The sequence below is a fragment of the Sus scrofa genome, chromosome X (genome assembly GCF_000003025.6).
Source record: "Sus scrofa isolate TJ Tabasco breed Duroc chromosome X, Sscrofa11.1, whole genome shotgun sequence".
Classification (NCBI taxonomy): domain Eukaryota; kingdom Metazoa; phylum Chordata; class Mammalia; order Artiodactyla; family Suidae; genus Sus; species Sus scrofa.
The window spans coordinates 70,634,311-70,654,016 of record NC_010461.5 but is presented as its reverse complement, the minus strand read 5'-3'; the positions used below and the strand labels follow the sequence as shown (position 1 = coordinate 70,654,016).

Here is a 19,706-nt window from a genome sequence, read left to right as displayed (position 1 = left end):
ATTTAAGGCATGGCAAACTATAGATGTCTTTATGTATTGGCTTGAACATTGGGAAATAGACACAAAGTCTGTAATGGTAATGGGATAAATAAGAAGAATGAGACAGAAAATATTGTACACTTGCCAATGTTGTGCTTTGTTTCTTAATATGTGTGATGCAGTCACATATTGTTATTAATAGTAAGGGAGGCAATGTACTTTGCTTCAAATCTCAAATGATTCATATTTCCTCTCAGTTGTAAATGTTGACCACTTTGAAAGTAACAGATGTTCTCATTCATCTTTTTGCTAATTGGTGCTAGACAGATGTCCCTGTGTTGCTCAGAGCTCTCAGGGTCTCAACACTAGGCAATAGCACTTGCTTGAAATATTGGAAGATGTCAGTAAATTTCTTCCTTTAAGCATTTGTTCTTGATGAGAAAACTTTTCATAAATGTTTAACACAAAGTTGAAAAATCACAATTTTGAAAAGACCAAAAATGCAAACTTAAAGAGGATGAGAAAGGCAAAACTAGAGATTGATAGCTAATAGATACTGGGGTTTCCATTTAGGTTGATGAAAATTGTTCTGGAATTAGAAGGTGGTGATTGGTTGCACTATTCTGTGAATATCCTAAGGACCATTGAATTGTACACTTTAAAATAGTTAATTATGGGGAGCCCTCTGATGGCCTAGAGGTTAGGACTCAGTGCTTTCACCACTGCAAGCTGTGTTCAATCCCTGGTCTGGGAACTGAGATTGAACATCAATTCACTGCATGCTGTGGCAAAAAAAGGTAATTATATCTCCATAAAAAGAGGGTAGGCTTCTATTTGTAATATGCGAATAATAGTTTTTAAAATATCTCTGACCCTGAATCAATGTGGATAATTTTACAATGAAGACACTAAACACTCATGCATGCATGTATCTTTTTTCCTCCATGAAATAGCTCACTTTTCTCATCAGTAGGCTGTTATATTTGCCCGCAAAAGAAATACTGGAAGAGATGATAGAGTCAAAGAGATATGAATTTAAGCTTGTTCAACTCTGTAATAGCTCCACTCAAACTTCAGTCATTCAGTTTTATTTTTAATGAGTCAGAGGTAAAACTAGCATTGACCAAATATTTTGCCATGATAGTAGACATGATGGTTAAATATATTGAATACAAGGATGCCTTGCTCTTTAGTAGGTTATCTTCAGGGCCATCACAATGAGAATGTATAGGACTAACATATGGCTATCTCCATAGGGTGAAATTTATTGAGTAGTACAGTTGACCCTTGAATAACAGAGATTTGAATTGCATGGATGTTTTTCAATAGTAAATACCATGGTACTACATGATCCGAGGTTGGTTGAATCTGTACATGCAGACTATGGATACAGAGGAACCACCTATATGGAGGGCTGATTCTAAGTTAATACAAAGATTTTTGACTGCGCAGGGGGTCAGTGTCCATCACTCCTAACGTGGCTGAAGAGTTCAAGTATATGCTGAGTTCACAGCTGAATTTCGTCATTTAGTCAAAGACACACTGTTCCAACAAAAGTAGTTTATAATTTTCATTCCTCAAATTTATTCTGATTTATTTTCATAAGTCTTAACAGTTTCCTTTATTCCTTTGGATGATGCCTGATTTGGCCCACCTCTGATTGATACATAAGTTTCCAACCATCAACTCTGCTTTTGTCAACTGTTGCCTTCACAGGCAGCTAACTGCAGTAATAATGCTTGTCTTGAACTAGCCATAATTCAATGTTGAGTGTAGAAATATCTAAAGTTGTCTAGGAGAAGCTTATTTTTGTATTGATGTCAGAGAGGTGGCTATTTCTCCCTCTAACCCTCTTGAGTTCCTATGGTTGGACTAATACCAAAATTGACACAAGAAAAATTAATAAGAGAAAAAAACATTTTAATATAGGCAAGAAATGGCCAAAGCAGGCAGTTTTTATACTTTTCAGGCAAGAAAGAATAAACTTGCGAACAATCCCCTGTGCTATACTGTACAACACAGGGATCTATATCCAATATCTTGGGATAAAACATGATGGAAGATAGTATGAGAAAAAGAATGTGTATACATATATATATGAATGACTGGGTCAGTTTGCTGTACAGCAGAAATTGACACAATATTGTAAATCGACTACAACTTTAAAAAACTTAAGAGGACAAAGTAATTTAAGTTTGGGGATGCACATCTAGTGAAGAATTTAAACAGACTTTGGGCTTGGGGTAGTAAATTAAAGAGGTAACAATGTTTGTTTACCTAGGTGTCTTGGCCTGAATTCCTTATCTCTGAGGATAAAAGTATTCTTCTATCTCCAGATGCAGAGACTGCACTTTTCACAGGAAAGAATCATTTCTTGTTTTCAGGGAGACAGAAAGTAGGATCAGAATGTTCCTCTGGAATTGGCCATTTCTTAAGTAATTCTAATTCAAAATAGTAAAAATGTCATTGTGGCATATTTGGGGGCAGCCCACCCTGAGCCCCAACACTGGTTATTGAAAAGCACACATTCTTTTCTTCAGTTAGTTGTACTTCTCCATCATATTCATATTTGTCATCTACATCATATTACTCTTGCCCTAAAACTTGGTGGTTGAAGACAGCAAACATATATTATCTCACAGTTCCTGTGGGTAAGAACTGCCTGGATATAATTTAGCTGAATATTGATGCCTCAAGTTCTCTTACAAAGTTTCAGTCAGGGTTTTGACTAGGGCTGTAGTCTTATCTGAAGGCTAGGCTAAGAGAGAATCAGTTTCCACATCTACTCACATGGCTGAGGCCGGGATTTGATTCCTTCTGGATTATTGGACTATGGGCCTCAGTTTCTTACTGGATGTTAGCCAGAGGCCTCTCTCATTTGTTTGTCATATGAGACTATTCATAAGGCAGCTCACGACATGGCAGATTCCTTTAATAGAGCAGAGAAGTGACAAGAGTCAGAGAGTACAAGCAAAATAGGCTGCAGCGTTTGTGTAACCTAATCTGAGAAATGATGTTCCTTCGCTTTTTCTATATTCTTTTCGTTAGAAGCAAGTCAGTAGGTATAGTCCATACTCAAAGTGAAAGTGCATGGACAAGGATGCCAGGAGGTAGGAAAAGTTGAAGAATATTTTAGAGGCAGTTTATCTCATTTCATTATCCTATACTGTTACGACAGATACCCAGCAGCCCTGCGCTGCAGCATATCAGCTCTGGCGACAGCCCCGTGGCTGTAGCGTACCAGCTCTGGCAGCTTTGCGGCTGCAGTGGATCAGCTCTTTTACCCGGCGAGAAACCAAGCGAGCACTCAGAGTTGGAGAACTCAGTTTTATTATGCCGGCGGGCTCAGAGAAGATCGCTCTCCAGAGTCTGAGCCCGGAAGAAGGGTTTCACAAGGCTTTTATGGGCTACGTCTTCCGGGTCCAAGCTTGACTAGATGGACTGGAGTGACGTCAGGCAAGGTAGTAGATGCGGAAGCAGATGCATGGGGGAGGACTGGTTGGGGCAGTTGGCTAGACTTTGCTTAGTCATCATGGCTGGGGTCTCTCCTTTCTACATTTTATTGGGACATTTTCTCCTACAATACTATATACATGATATGCATTCTAGCTGTTTGCTTTGCTCATGCTTTTTTCCCCTCCAAATCTTAAAAACACTCTGCCTCTCCTCTGTGTCTCTCCCAATTCTGCCCATTTTTTCCTACCCCAGTCAAGTTCCACCTCCTCCAAAAATGTTTTTCAAGTGTATTTTGAGGTCACTTCTCTGAACTCCAATTAAATTTACAAGCAACACCATTTATTGTCTTATTGTTCCATTGTGTATTATTGTTCCAGTTAGCTTGAATATTCCTTGATAGCAAGGGTCATGCTTGTCCACTTTCTTGCATACTTAGCACACATCACTTAGCATAGGACTGTACACAAAATGTGTACTGAATGAATACATGTTTCATAGTAAATTAACTATAGAAAAGTTGAGGATAAGTAATATACATGTTAAGAATTCAGAGGGAGCTGATGGGATGACAGTGTTGTCTTCTTTCCAGGGAGTTGACAGGAACGGCTCCACTGTGATTTTACCCATTTGAACATGTAAAGTTATGTTGTCTATACATCTACTGGTTGTAATTGTCCCTCCAATTTATATGGGGTAACATCTCCACAGAAGTGTTAGTTTAGGGAAAGATTTGAGTGATCAAGAGAAGAATCTTTTTTTTTTTAGAGGTTCTTTTTTTTTCTTGGCTTTTCTAGGGCCACACCCATGGCATATGGAGGTTCCCAGGCTAGGGGTCTAAGTGGAGCTGTAGCTGCCGGCCTACACCAGAGCCACAGCAATGTGGGATCCGAGCCGCGTTTGCAACCTACACCACAGCTCACGGCAATACCAGATCCTTAACCCACTGAGCAAGGCCAGGGATTGAACCCTCAACTTCATGGTCCCTAGTTGGATTTGTTAACCACTGAGCCATGACGGGAAACTCCTAGAAGAATCTTCTTATTAGCAGTGGAGAGGTACTTGAGGCATGGGAAGACTAGTAATTATTGAGTTCCAATTACAGCAAGATTTTACATCTAATAACACATTACTGCATCTTCACAATTCTGTTATATATAGGTTATTTCAAAAATAGGAAAACAGCAGATCAGAGAGAAAGTTTAATACTGTGGTCTGAAAACTAGTACAGTGGTAGAAATGGAAATCAAACCCAGTTCTAATTATAAAGACTCTTCCTTTCCCATTATTCAATGCTGCCTCCTAAGAATTAGAAAAGCATTTCAATATTCTTAATATTCAGACCACTGCTGGTAGAATTATTTTAATGATAATGCTGCTTCATATTTGTATAGTGCCTAAAACATTCTTTCTAGCTGTCATCATGGCATAGCATAGTGGTTATGCTCATAGACTCTAGACCTAGAGTGCTTAAATTTTAATTCTGACACTACCACATAGGTGTTGTGTGACCTTAAGTAAGTGGTTTAATCCCTGTGTGTTTCAATTTCCTCACCTATAAAATGGTGATGATGTTGTTGTGAAGATTAAATACTATTTGAAAAGCATTTGCAACAGTTCTTGGTAAATAATGAGCATTAAATAACTATTACATACAATTTTAATGCAGTATATATTAGAGGCAGTTCAGGGTAGTGATTACTGACTCTGGATCCAGATTACTTGCATTCACAATCCTGACTGCAACTAACTAGCTATATAAGTTTGGGGAAATGATTTTGACTCTCAGGGCTTTGATTTACACATCTGTGACAGTGAGATAATAACAATAGATATTTCATGAAGTTTTTGTGGGGGTTAAATGAGTTAATAATGCATATCAAGTGCTTAGAACAATACCTGGCCCTTGATAAGCACTATTTAATTTCCATCTATTATTTTATGAGGTATTTCTTATACTTTACAAAAGCATTTTAATGTACATTATTATCTCACCTGATATATAACAGTCTCTCTCAGGGCTGCACCCAAGGCTTATGGAAGTCCCCAGGCCAGGAGTTGAATCAGAGCTACAGCTGCCAGCCTATACCACAGCCACAGCAATGCCAGATTTGAGCTACATCTGTGACCTATACCACAGTTCACAGCAACACTGGATCCTTAACCCACTGAGCAAGGCCAGGGATAGAACCTGCATCCTCATGGATACTAGTTGGGTTTGTTACTGCTGAGCCGTGATGGGAACTCCCATAACAATCTCTTAAAATGAGGTAGTTGTGATTTGCCTGAAGCTACATAGCTAGTAAGTAGCAAAGCTGTGAGAAGAATCTTGGCCTTCTAACTTCAAATCTAGTGCTCATTCCATCTGTCTCTCACATAGTACTGTGGACAATGAATGTTGCCTCAATTTCAGTTGCCCAAGATGGTATACATTGAAGGGGAATTTAGGATGGAGGAAAACTGCATACTGGCCCTAGATAGTTAAGACACATATCAAAGAAATGAACCCAGACTCTTATATCTTCCCATACACAGAAAAGCACTAAAATTATTAACTTGAGGTGTTTGGTTTTTTGTGATTAGCAGCAACCTTTTGGTGTTCCACCACATATTTCTTTTTTCTCAGCAAATCTATGTATCCTGCCTCCTCCCTTATCTCTTTGGAACAGTACCTCAGAGCTATCTGACAGGCTGCCATCCCAGGCTATAGACCTCATTAAAGCCATTGAATAAAACATGATTCTCACTTTTCAGGTTGTGCACTTTTTTCAGTCAACAGTACCCACCACATAAGAGATGTTCTCAGGAAGAATGTGTCTATAAAACGGATACAGTTGCTGAGGAAGAGGAGCAGGAATCAAATGAAGCAGAATTTATGCAGCAGCACAAAAGCAGGGAGTGACTTTCTTGTATCAGAGTGAAGAAGACCCTATAAAAGTGATCTTACATAGCCAAAATTCTAAGCAAAATCAATGACATGGTCTCATTGCCAAGGAATTAGAATTATAAATAAGAGAGAATCCTAATATCTCATTTTGTAATTGGTATAAGAAAAACATGAATCAGCTGTAGTATCAAATATTTGTTAGGGGACTAATTGATTTAAAGCAACCCTATTTGGAGAAGAGTTAACAGGGAGCAGTGATTCCCCAAAGAATTTAAATGGACTTTTTTCCCCATTCAGTCAACAAATCTGCATATGTAGACATAGACTAAGATGTAAAATCATGGTGATACTTCATCATATATTTCAATTATAGGATAACCCTACAAAATGCTAAACATTAAGATGATAGGTGAAAAACTGTGTACTATCCTTTCATTTTGCTGGTATACAAGAACTATCTAGATATTTATGAATATCTGTATGTTTATGTATAAGAATAACAAAGTGTATTTTCTCAGTGTTCAGTAGGATATTTTATATCTTCCACAGGAGAGGATGTTGTTCACAAAACAATTCTTATAGAGGAAGATAGAAAAATTACAAATTATCAAATTGTATGAAGAAGAGATAACATTACTACAAAGATCATTTCATCCAATGTCAAGAACTTTTAGTTCTATATGATAGCAGTATCTGAAACTTCATTCTAATATATTGAGTGCAAGCCTTATTCATTCACCAAACCCTTATTTTTTAAAAAATATCATTTATTTTAGGAGTTCCCTTGTGGCACAGTGGGTTAAGGATCCACATCATCACTGCAGCAGTTCTAGTTGCTGCTGTGGAGCAGGTTTGATCCTTGGCCTGGGGAACTTCCATGCGCTGTGGGTGTGGCCAAAATTATCATTTATTTTATACTTTTGAGTAAAATTTGGAGGCCAATATTATAATATGTGTTTCATTAATTAGCAGTGTTATTTTTCAATAGAAATAAGTTCCTTCTTACTTTATTTTAGAATTTGTAAACTCTGTTTTAACTCTTATCTAAGTAATTACAGTATCTGTTGCCAGCATATCAGAAATACCACCAGGATTTTTTTTCAAAACTAAAGCATATACCCCCAAATTCCTTATTTTGAAAACATGGGAGTATTCTAAAAGATAGTAAATTAACAGAAAGTGGTGACAGAGTCTTTTAGAACTTCTTAAAATTGGAAGCATAGTAGAGCACCAGAAAATATTATGATGTACTTTTCCCACGTTCATTGTACAATGGGAATATGTACAACCTAAAGTATGAATATATGCTATTTAGAAAGTGTCCTGGACATTATATGGGTAGGAAAATTCAGTTTTCAGTGGAATAATTTTATATTTCAATTCTTGAATCTTTGCTATTGATTTAGAGTTGTCCTAACTCAGTCATTAAGGTTGCCAAATTTTAAGTTAATTTCAAAATAAAATACACTCTAAAGTTAGAGAATTATTTGCTAAACCCCAATTTATCTGGCTTGTTTTAGTATCAGGAACAATTCATACAAGACGAAATTGAAATTTGCCCTATTTATTCAAAAGAACTATTTAATGAGCATCTAACATATGCTTGGTATTATATTGTGCATGCCAAAATTTTCAATAATTTTAGCTAGAATAAGTACATTAAATCTGCTATTAAAAGGAAGGAAAGGAAACTAACATTTACTTGAAACATACTGCAAAAGAATTTTAAAAGATCCCACTTTACCTGCTTCTCTTTTTGCTTTTCTCCCCCCCCTTCCACCTTTTTCTTCCTTTTTTTCTTAATTTTTTACTTTCCTATGAAATTTAACGGGTATTAGGCAGTTAATAGAGAGCCTGCAAGGCTAATAAAGACAGGTCTTAAAAGGGCTGTTCTGACAACTGCAAAAATGTGGTTGCACTAAAATACCTATAAGCAAAATGAAAATCCAACCATTGCAACTTCAAGTTTTACAGTAGTTGCATGGGAATTTCCATATGCCACAGATGTGGCCAAAAAAAAAATAAAGTCTTGATGGTGAGACTTACCAAACACATTTTATCTTTCTCCTCTCTCTCTCTTCCTTTTCCCACTTTGCCTATCTCCTTGCGATTCTTAAATTCTCAAAAAGACTTTCACCTCACTCTTTCCACCTCTACTAATTTATTAAGATGGGATATTTTCATTCCATTGGGAGCTACCTCTAGGCATACATTCAAAGGATTTTTTCTTGTTGTCCAAGATTCTCATAGTCAAGTATATATTATTATATGACTCCACTTGACAATTCTAGATTCCTGTGTCTTCCATCTTAGAATTATCTACATTTTCTGATTTACTTTCTGTAATACCTAACTTCCTCTGGGCTACGTTATCTACAGATGTGGGAAAAATAAATAGAACTTTAATGTGTCAATACACTCCTGACGGTGCCTCTCCTTTCTTATATTCCCTTAGGAAAACCCCAAACAGAAACATTAGGAAGATTATCCTTTTGATTCCTCACTCCTTACAGGGGATGGGTGATCTGAAATTAGTCCACCCCTCTTCCAGAGGACTAACATTAACCAAGAACATGTAAAAGACTAATGTGATATATTCACACTTATCATCAACAGGATCAAGCTATCTTTCTTAAGAAGCCACCTTCTGGATTTAGAACCAGAAGACAGTCTATTGGAATAGACGTCAACCAAAAAAACTGCTCATTCATGGCTCAGCAGGTTAATGATCCAGTGTTGTTACTGCTGTGGCTCTGGTTACAATTGTGGCATGGGTTCAAATATCTAGCCCAGGAACTTTCACATGCCATGGGTGTGGCCAAAAACCAAACCAAAACAAATAAACAAAAACTGCCCTGAAGCCCCACTGGAAAGTCATCTATCGGATCCCACTATCACTATCAGGGTGGGCAAGCTACAAGGAATGGGCCTTTTGTTCCTTGTGTCCCAGCTGAAGAGACATCCACCTGTGATTAACTCAGCTTCTGCTTTAACCAGAGTCACTAAATTGAGGTTTCTCAAAACTTTTCTGAAGCACATGATGGCACAAAGGAGACAGCTTTTACGTAAAGAATTGAAACAAGCAGATGACATCAGATAGTGAGAAGCTTCGGCCCAAAACAGTGGAACAAAAACTGCCTCAAATTTAGTATCTCCCTGTTCATCCTAACCTTGGATTTGTACATCTTTAAAATTACCTCCAAGTGCTAATCACAGAAATGCATCCTGTTCTTGCTCTATTTCTACTCTCCTGCCCCTTCTCCTTTCTCCATTCCTCAATTTCAAAGTCTTTGGTATTTATTTATTTATTTATTTTTTGGCTAACATACTTAATGAAGCTAATAGCACCTGTGATTTTTGCTCCTGCTTACTTTTTCCCAACAGTTCCATTGCTTCTTTACAAATACTGGTTCCCTATCCAAGGTCTCTGCCATTACCACTGCCATTTGGCACAGGGCCCTGTCCAAATCGAATCTCCAACAAATCTGAACACATCCTACCCAGTCAGTATGCCCTTGAAGAGGGAAAACTTGTTTTTTTCTTTAAAGAAAATATTTAGAAAAACTTAAGTCCGTGGGCCCGAACTACAACAATGAAACCTGCCAGGTTATTGGGCCAGCTAAAAGGAGTGGGTATTGTTGAGCCAGCCCCAATGCTAGCTTCACTCTGGCAAAAAACAACCATAAAACTATGAGTTTTTTCCCCACCCCCAGAGTGATTAATATTTTATTTGTGGGTTCAGTGCTTTAATTTAATTTATTTATTTATTGCCAGCCAGTTGGGCAGGTTGTATTGTGTTTGAACAATTATTGCCTTTTTAGCTCAGAGGTCAAATCTTTGCTCCTCAACCAGAGGGGCAATCTGTGTTTGGTGGTGAACACATTCCTCTGTAAAATAGCCATTCTTACCAGATGGTAGCGAGACATGCATGAAGAAACTAAAAGATTTGGAATAAACCTAGATAGACTGGTCACTGCTTGGGATGGGTTTTATACTGCAGCTATTCCTCAAGGACCAGCTCTCTTGACTACTGAAGAAGTTGGACATGATACTCTATTAACAAATAAGAATTACATACTTATACCCAGACAACAGCTTAAGATATGAAACTATATATTTTCAAAATTGAATTTACTACTTTCTCCTTTCATTTGCAAGGTAAGTATTTCCTTCCAACCATTTAGATAAGAGTTCAGCAGTCAGTTCTTCTGGTCTAAAGCTGTATTGTTTAAGTAAGAAATCCTAGTAATAGAAATTTTGAATGTAGCATACCAATCAAATATATTTCAAAACACAACTTCATTAGTTTTTATAATCCTTTGCTAAGCGTACCATTTATTGAATGCTATTCATTAGTCTTGTTTTATTAGATCATAAGTCTAAGTTATCAAATATTTTTAGCTAAACAACTACCTTATGAAAAAAACTAAATCATTTATACTGAACAGCAATTTTTACTGCAAATTGCTAATGTGGAATTCGAGACAGTTTTCCATCAGCAAGAAAGATGTATTTAACAATTTAAAAAGAAAAAATAAACCTCCACAAAGATGGCGTTATTTTTTAATCTACTTTTCTAGTCTTTTTTTTTTTTGTCTTTTTGCCTTTTCTAGGGCCGCTCCCACGGCATATGGAGGTTCCTAGGCTAGGGGTCGAATTGGAGCTGTAGTCATCGGCCTACTCCAGAGCCACAGCAACGCGGGATCCGAGCTGCGTCTGCGACCAACACCACAGCTCATGGCAATGCCAGAGCCTTAACCCACTGAGCAAGGCCAGGGATCGAACCCGCAATCTCATGGGCCCTAGTTGGATTCATTAACCACTTCGCCATGATGGGAACTCCTACTTTTCTAGTCTTTGGTCAATAGCGTGGATTTAGTATAAGATAGTGAGAAGGGAGATTTTGCCCTTTAAAAAAATTTACATAGCATAGTCTCTGTTCTTATCTGTTCTTATCCCCTTACTCTCTAGCTCCTTTCCTAAAAAATCTAATTTTAGGTCAATGCAAAATTTATTTTTTGTATTTTCCTTTGGTATTTTCCATTTCATACTGTAGTATCTGTGAACCTATTCATGAAATATTCTGGTATTTGTGGCTATTGGGATCTTTCATATTTTTACCTTCTGTTCATTTTTTACCAAACTTTTTACTAAATAAGAATTTTAAAATCCAAATTACATTTCATTCTGAAATTACTGAGTAATTAGTGAGGAAAATCCAAATACCACTATTCTGAAATATAATGCACTAGTGTCATTTTGCACTGTTAACAGTAAAGAAAAAATATTAAAAACCGATTTAAATTATTTTCTGTTTAATTTTGTCTTACTCTTACTACATCCTTAAAAATGTTTTAATTCTTTTGCTTTCCCTACATTTTTTCTATTTCCCTGTTCTTATATTCTGTATTTAAAACAGCAAATGATCAAATACCAGTAATTTGCTTGGTAAAGTATACTTTTATTTTTTCAATGTCTTTTTTATTCTAATTTTCTCCAATGCTTATGTTTTTCATTGTTTGGAACTTTCTGCTAGTGAGAATTTCAGCTAACACAAGTCAAATATTGACAATGCTGGTAATAGCTCTCACGGCAGTATTTTGAGCTTGGTTGGATTAAAGAATGAAGATGAGTTCATCAGTTTGGGTATGGATAAACTCAGGATATTTGACCATATAAAGAATTTCAGCATCATCCATCTCCAACGGTATTCCAGAGATTTCTTCAGACAGAGTTGGGTGAATGGATTGAACAAGAGGAACCAGCTTTTCGGCCAAGATCTTCTAGCTGATGCCAATATAGACACATTCAACATATCATGGTCTTGCATACAAACAGGGACAGGCTTTTGGATGGATGCTGGCTTTCCTACTTTAAACTTTAGAGGCCTGCGAACATTTGCAGCACCTGCAACTTTTTTGAATCTTTGATTTGCACGTCGTCCCAAGGCTGAAGTTTGAGGGTGAACAGCCATGGTCTGGGTTGTATTGGTGATATGACAGGCTGACTTGCCTCCCTGCGATGTTCTGGAGATGCTGAATGATGGCTTAGGTGCCACTGCTGCTGAGTGGATAGAATAATGTATATTTGGAGATGCATGACGTTTGGTCCTGACCACAGGCTTGCAAGGAAGTTCACTTCCACGTTGAGGCTGAGAATGAGTTGGCACACAGTTACGGGATGATGTTCTTACTGGTTTGCATGTGTTGAGTATAGGATAACCTCCATCTTTCAGAGCCACCATTCTCTCTATGTAGGTCTTGGTAAGGAAAGCCTGGCACTCCTCCTTGCTTTGTGCAATAGCCACATACAGTGGTTTGGCAATCAGAATTTTCCCATTCATTGCCATGATGGCTTTATTAGCTTCCTCAGGAGATGTATAGCAAACAAAGCCAAAGCCTTTGCTGCTGCCTGCCTCCATCATGACCCTGGCACTAGTGATTGTGCCAAAGAGGGAGAATTCTCTTTTCAGTCGTCTATTATCAATATCATCTTCAAGATTTTTCACATAAAGATTAGCACCCTCCACCTGGCGAGTTTACCCTGTCTTATTTGCTCAAATTTGTGTTTTAATTCAGATTGTCTCTCTGCTTTGTTTTGTGCTCTACCAACATATATTTGATTTCCCTTAAGGATTTTTCCATTCATTCCCTCAATGGCTTTCTGGGCATCTTAAAAATTCTCAAAATTCATAAATCCAAAGTCTTTGGATTTTCCATTTTCATCAGTCATAACTCTCACACTTAATATAGAACCAAACTGACCAAAAACCTCTTTAAGACATTCATCATCTATATCATCTCCAAAGTTCTTGATGTAGACATTGGTAAATATGTTTGCTTTAGCTCTGAGTTCTGCTTCCCTTATCTTTGAGAGGTTTAAACTGCCCAACAAAAACTCAGCTACCTTTCAGAATAATCCCATTCATCTTTTCAATGGCGCTTCCAGCGGCTTCTGGTTTCTCAAAATGCACAAATCCGAAACCTCTTGATCCATTTTCATCGGTTACTACTTTACAAGAAAGAATGCTTCCAAAGACAAAAAAAGTCACATAAAGGTCCTTGTTATCAATAGACTTCGCAAGATTTTTGATGAATATATTGCCCACTCCGCTCTTACGAAGTGATGGGTCACGCTAGGACCACATAATACGCAGTGGCTTGCCATTAATAATGTCAAAGTCATTGTGTTCAGGACCCAGTTGGTGTCCTTCCGCAGCAAGAAGTTCACATACGCGTAGCCTAGGGAGCGGCGCGTGACCAAGTCAAGGCAGACCCTAATGGATAGGATTGGGCCGGCAGTGCTGAATTTCTCATACATCATTTCCTCATTCACTTCGTGATGCAGATCTCCGACATACAGTGAGGACATTTCAAAGTGCGGAACCGAAGCACTCATTTTAAGTTCGGTCTTGAGTGAAATCTCAGCTAGGCGCTAGGACTTTGCCTCGGTTGGAGGCAGAGTCACATCAAAAAAGGAATGGCAGTCAGGAGGACTCTGCTTGGCCGCCTCTATCGCAGAGGGAGCGCAGCCAGAGCGCGGCGGCTAACGCTCTGAAACTGAAACTGGGCGGTTCTGGCTGGCCGGAAGCATTGCCTACAGATACCCTTGGGGTCCCATTGTGATGGAGTTTATGCTTGTCCGACATTAGTTGCTTAGGCGGCAGGAACTGAAAGGAGGGGGAACAGCGGGCGGCTTTTGGTGGCTTGGTCGCTTCCGACATCCCTGCAGGCTGCGTGAAGGTACGAAATTAAGTTACCAGACAGGGAGAAAGCAGAGGCTTCAAGGGTCCTTTTGTCCTCCCCCCCACCCGACTTCTCTTACTTTTTCTTATCCCTAACTTCCCTCTCGCCTTCTCTGTTTCTCCTCTCTCTGCTTCTCCCCTCCTCTCCCGCCCTCTTGGCTTGTGTCTGTTTTCTCTTCAAGGATTTTTGAGGGCGTGTTGGGAAAGGAGGAACTGTTAAAAGTCTCAGTTGGGACTCGCCACTCTAACAGCTTAGGTTTTAAGGTTTTTTTTTTTAATTAAAAATCTGTGTGTGTAACTGTAATAAAAGAAAATGCAAAGTTCACTGTTTGCTGTGATAGCATCGCTTTCTTTAGGCCTGTTACTGCCTACCTTTGGTATTAGAATTTTTAATAAATTCCCACACCCTTAAACCTTAGGTTTTCTTGCATGTCTGAGGTAGGAGAATTTTCACGGCTAATAAAATTTTCAAGAATTGAACTATCAGTAGAAAAATAACGCATTTAGAGCAATGGCAAAGGAACACCCACACTGGTCTCTTGGATTGACTGATGGATATTTGATGATGTACTATTACTTTTTTACATATAAAAATTAGTAAGACAGAATTGAGATGAATTCTCCAAGCTACTCATTGACCATCCTTTTTGGGGATTTCCTGTACCATATGTGTCAAAGGAGAATGGGTCTGGGACCTAACTTTAGAAAATTAGCAATAACTCCTTAATCCCCTAATAATCCCCCAAGCTCTAAAAAGGAATTATATTTTCTTCTGGTTGCTTCTGAAAATAACCTCCATGTAACAAGGTAGACGTTTTTGTCTCACGATACAGCTCTTCCTGTATTTTTATTTGTCTTATTCTAAAAGCTCCATGTAAAAGAATATTTGCTGATTATGTATCTGTAGGTCAGAGCAGTAAACTAAAGCAAACATTGAGTGACTTGAGTATATCAATTCATTTAATCTACACAACAACCTTATGAAGTTCGTACTTTCATTGCCATTTTATACATGAAGAAACCGAGATACAGGAATGTTAGGTAATTTGACCATATTGTACATCTAGTAAGTGTTGAAGCTAGGCTTTGAATCCAGGAAGTTTGACACTCATACTCTGTTTCTATCTCACATTACTTTCTGTAATAGGGAAAAAGTTTTGCTTTTCTCTTTATGTGATCTGTTGCTATAGATTTCACATTATTTAAACCTCTGTGGAACTTGAAACAATTGTACTGTGATACTGAAAGAAATCTAAGATTTTAAAATAATCTAGAGTTCATTAACAACTTCTAATGTACTTGGCACTGTCTAAAACGTTGAAACTGTTTTCAAATATATCTCTTACATACAGTTGAGCAGATTATTCACACTTAAATTGTAGGATATTTGTTAAGATCAGATGTTTTCACAGCAGTTGTATAGCTGCTGAGCTTTGAAAGAGTTTTTCAAACTCCCAAACACATTGAATACATGTGGCAAGTTGTGGCAAGATGATTTAAGACCTTCTGTATTTAGGCTAAAAAGGTACAGATACTTCATATATTTTAATATTAGATTTAGCCCTATTATCTTTTTAAAATTAATATTGTATCAAAACGAATTTAAAATTTGAAAAAGTCTGCTTCAGAAGTTCCATCATGGCTCAGTGGTAATGAATCTGACTAATATCCATGAGGACGAGAGTTCGATTCCTGCCCTCTCTCAGTGTGTTAAGGATCCGGCATTGTCTTGAGCTGTGGTGTAGGTTGCAGATGCGGCTCTGATCTGGCGTTGCTGTGGCTGTGGTGTAGGCCAGCGGCTACAGCTCCAATTTGACCCCTAGCCTGAGAACTTCCATATGCCCTGGTTGCGGCCCTAAAAAGACAAAAAATCAAAACAAAACAAAACCCTACTTCATATTTAGTAAGCTCTCATCCTTAGTCATTTTCTATGCCAAGATAATACCCTTGTTTGTAGTAGTTTGTACTGTGATTATCTATGAAACTATATTATTAATAAGGTGTAATGTAATGAAAAATGAACTTTGACCTAGTAACATTGTTTAATTTTCACTAAGAGTTGTATAAATGTATATAGGAATAATAGTATTTAGTGCTACTATCATTTAGCAGAAAATTTAAGCTAGTATCCCCCATATGATGTCACTTATACCACTAAACATTGACTAAGGTTTAGGAATGCAGTGAGCAAAAAAAAAAAAAATTCCAAATTTTAATATGTTAGGGATCATTAACTTCATTGTGTCAATTTGTTAAAGTGCCAAGTAATGATTTTACAAATAATTACACTTTAGCAGGCAGAAACTAATTTATGTTCTTCTTGCTTTTATAATGCATGTGATGATAGATGCACTATCACACAAGCTGTTGTTTTTAGGTACACAACATCTCTTAATGTCCTAAAGAAAATGAAATATTACATGTCAGTAACTGATCAGTGACTGTATAAAATACATTAGTGGTTTTTATTCTTTTAGCTACTTTTAATTGATGCTCATTCATCATTGCTTGGAAAGATGGAATGTTTTCAGGACATTCTTGTTGGAAAATGGCAGAGATTTTTAAAGTCAGAAGTACAAGACAGTTGTTTCAGGTTAGTAAAACTATTTTTTCCCTTTTATTTTTTATTTTTATTTTTTTAACTCAGTGAATTTTATTATATTTATGGTTGTACAATGATCATCACAACCTGGTTCTATAGAATTTTCATCCCAAACCCCCAACCCATTCTTTTCCCCACAGTCTCCTTTGGAAAACATTTTTCAAAGTCCGTGAGTTAGTATCTATTCTATAAAGAAATTCATTGTATCCTTTTTTTTACATTCCATATATGAGATAGCATATGATGTGTCTCACTGTCTAACTTCACTTAGAATGATAATTTCTAGGTCCATCCATGTTGCTGCAAATGCCATTATTTTCATTCCTTTTTATGGCTGAGTAATATTCCATTGTGTATATGTACCACATCTTTATCAACCCCTCTGTCAGTGGACGTTTAGTTTGCTTCCATGTCTTGGCTATTGTATATAGTACTTCAGTGAACATTGGGGTACATGTATCTTTTCGAGTCATAGTTTTGTCTGGATATATGCCCAGGAATGGGGTTGCTGGATCATATGGTAATTTTGTCTTTATTGAGGAATCTCCATACTGTTTTCCATAGTGGTTGCACCAATTTACATTCCCACCAACAGAGTTAAGAGGATTCCCTTTTCTCCACACCCTCTCCAGCATTGTTTATAGACTTTTTGATGATAGTCATTCTGGCTGGTGTAAGGTGGTACCTCAGAATAGTTTTGATTTGCATTTCTCTCATAATTAGTGACGTTGAACATCTTTTCATGTGTTTTTTGGCCATATGTTTGTCTTCTTTGGAGAATTGTCTGTGTAGATTTTCTGCCCATTTTTTGATAGGGTTGTGTTTTTTTTTTTTTTTTTTTTTTTTGCTATTCAGCTATAGGAGGTGTTTATATCTTTTGGAGATTAATCCCTTGTCAGTCGCTTCATTTGAAAATATTTTCTCCTAAAGGTAAACAAAATTGACAAACCCCTGGCCAGACTCAATAAAAAGAGGAGAGAAAGAACCCAAATAAACAAAATTATAAACGAAAAAGGAGAAATCACAGCGGATACAGCAGAAATACAGAACACCATAAGAGAATACTATGAACAACTGTATAGCAACAAGTTTGACAATCTGGAAGAAATGGACAATTTTCTAGAATCTTACAGCCTGCCAAAACTGACTCAAGTAGAAACAGACCAACTGAACAGACTGATCACTAGAAATGAAATTGAAGAGGTCATAAAATCACTCCCTACAAATAAAAGTCCAGGACCAGATGGCTTCACAGGTGAATTCTATCAAACATATAAAGAGGAATTGGTGCCCATCCTCCTTAAACTCTTTCAAAAGGTTGAAGAAGAAGGAATACTCCCAAAGACATTCTATGAGGCCACCATCACCCTCATTCCAAAACCAGACAGAGATACCACCAAAAAAGAAAACTATCGGCCAATATCATTGATGAATATAGATGCAAAACTTCTCAACAAAATCTTAGCCAACCGAATCCAACAACATACCAAACAAATTATACACCATGACCAGGTTGGGTTCATCCCAGGTTCACAAGGATGGTTCAACATACGCAAATCAATCAGCATCATATACCACATTAACAAAAAAAAAGTCAAAAATCATATGATCATCTCAATAGACGCAGAAAAAGCATTTGACAAAGTTCAACATCCATTCATGATCAAGACCCTCGCCAAAGTGGGTATAGAGGGAACATTCCTGAATATAATCAAAGCCATTTATGATAAAGCCATTTAAGATAATCCTCAATGGGGGAAAAACTGAAACCCTTCTCACTCAACTCTGGAACAAGACAGGGATGCCCACTCTCACCACTGCTATTCAGCATAGTTTTGGAAGTCTTAGCCACAGCAATTAGACAAACAAAAAAAATAAAAGGCATCCATATAGGAAGAGAAGAGATCAAACTGTCACTGTATGCAGATGACATGATACTATACCTAGAAAACCCTAAGGACTCAACCCCAAAACTCCTTGAACTGATTAATAAATTCAGCAAAGTGGCAGGATATAAGATGAACATTCAGAAGTCAGTTGCATTTCTGTATACCAGCAATGAAATATTAGAAAAGGAATACAAAAACACAATACCGTTTAAATTTGCACCTCACAAAATCAAATACCTCGGAATACACCTGACCAAGGAGGTAAAGGACCTATATGCCGAGAACTATAAAACTTTCATCAAAGAAATCAAAGAAGATGTAAAGAAATGGAAAGATATTCCATGTTCCTGGATTGGGAAAATCAATATTGTAAAAATGGCCATACTACCCAAAGCAATCTACAGATTCAATGCGATCCCTATCAAATTACCCATGACATTTTTCACAGAACTAGAACAAACAATCCAAACATTTATATGGAACAACAAAAGACCCAGAATCGCCAAAGCAATCCTGAGAAACAAAAACCAAGCAGGAGGCATAACTCTCCCAGACTTCAAGAAATACTGCAAAGCCACAGTCGTCAAAACAGTGTGGTACTGGTATCAAAACAGACAGACAGACCAATGGAACAGAATAGAGAATAAACCCTGACACCTATGGTCCATTAATCTTTGACAAGGGAGGCAAGAACATAAAATGGGAAAAGGAAAGTCTATTCAGCAAGCATTGCTGGGAAACCTGGACAGCTGCATGCAAAGCAATGAAACTAGAACACACCCTCACACCATGCATGCAAATAAACTCCAAATGGCTGAAAGACTTAAATATATGACAGGACACCATCAAACTCCTAGAAGAAAACATAGGCAAAACACTCTCTGACATCAACATCATGAATATTTTCTCAGGTCAGTCTCCCAAAGCAATAGAAATTAGAGCAAAAATAAACCCATGGGACCTCATCAAACTGAAAAGCTTTTGCACAGCAAAGGAAACCCAAAAGAAAACCAAAAGACAACTTCCAGAATGGGAGAAAACAGTTTCAAATGATGCAACTGACAAGGGCTTAATCTCTAGAATATATAAACAACTTATACAACCCAACAGCAAAAAAACCAATCAATCAATGGAAAAATGGGCAAAAGACAT

At 37.4% G+C, this 19,706-nt stretch overlaps 1 pseudogene; it reads right to left on the bottom strand.

Annotated features, from left to right (window-relative positions):
• On the bottom strand, positions 11,729 to 13,747 carry LOC100525728 (annotated as a pseudogene).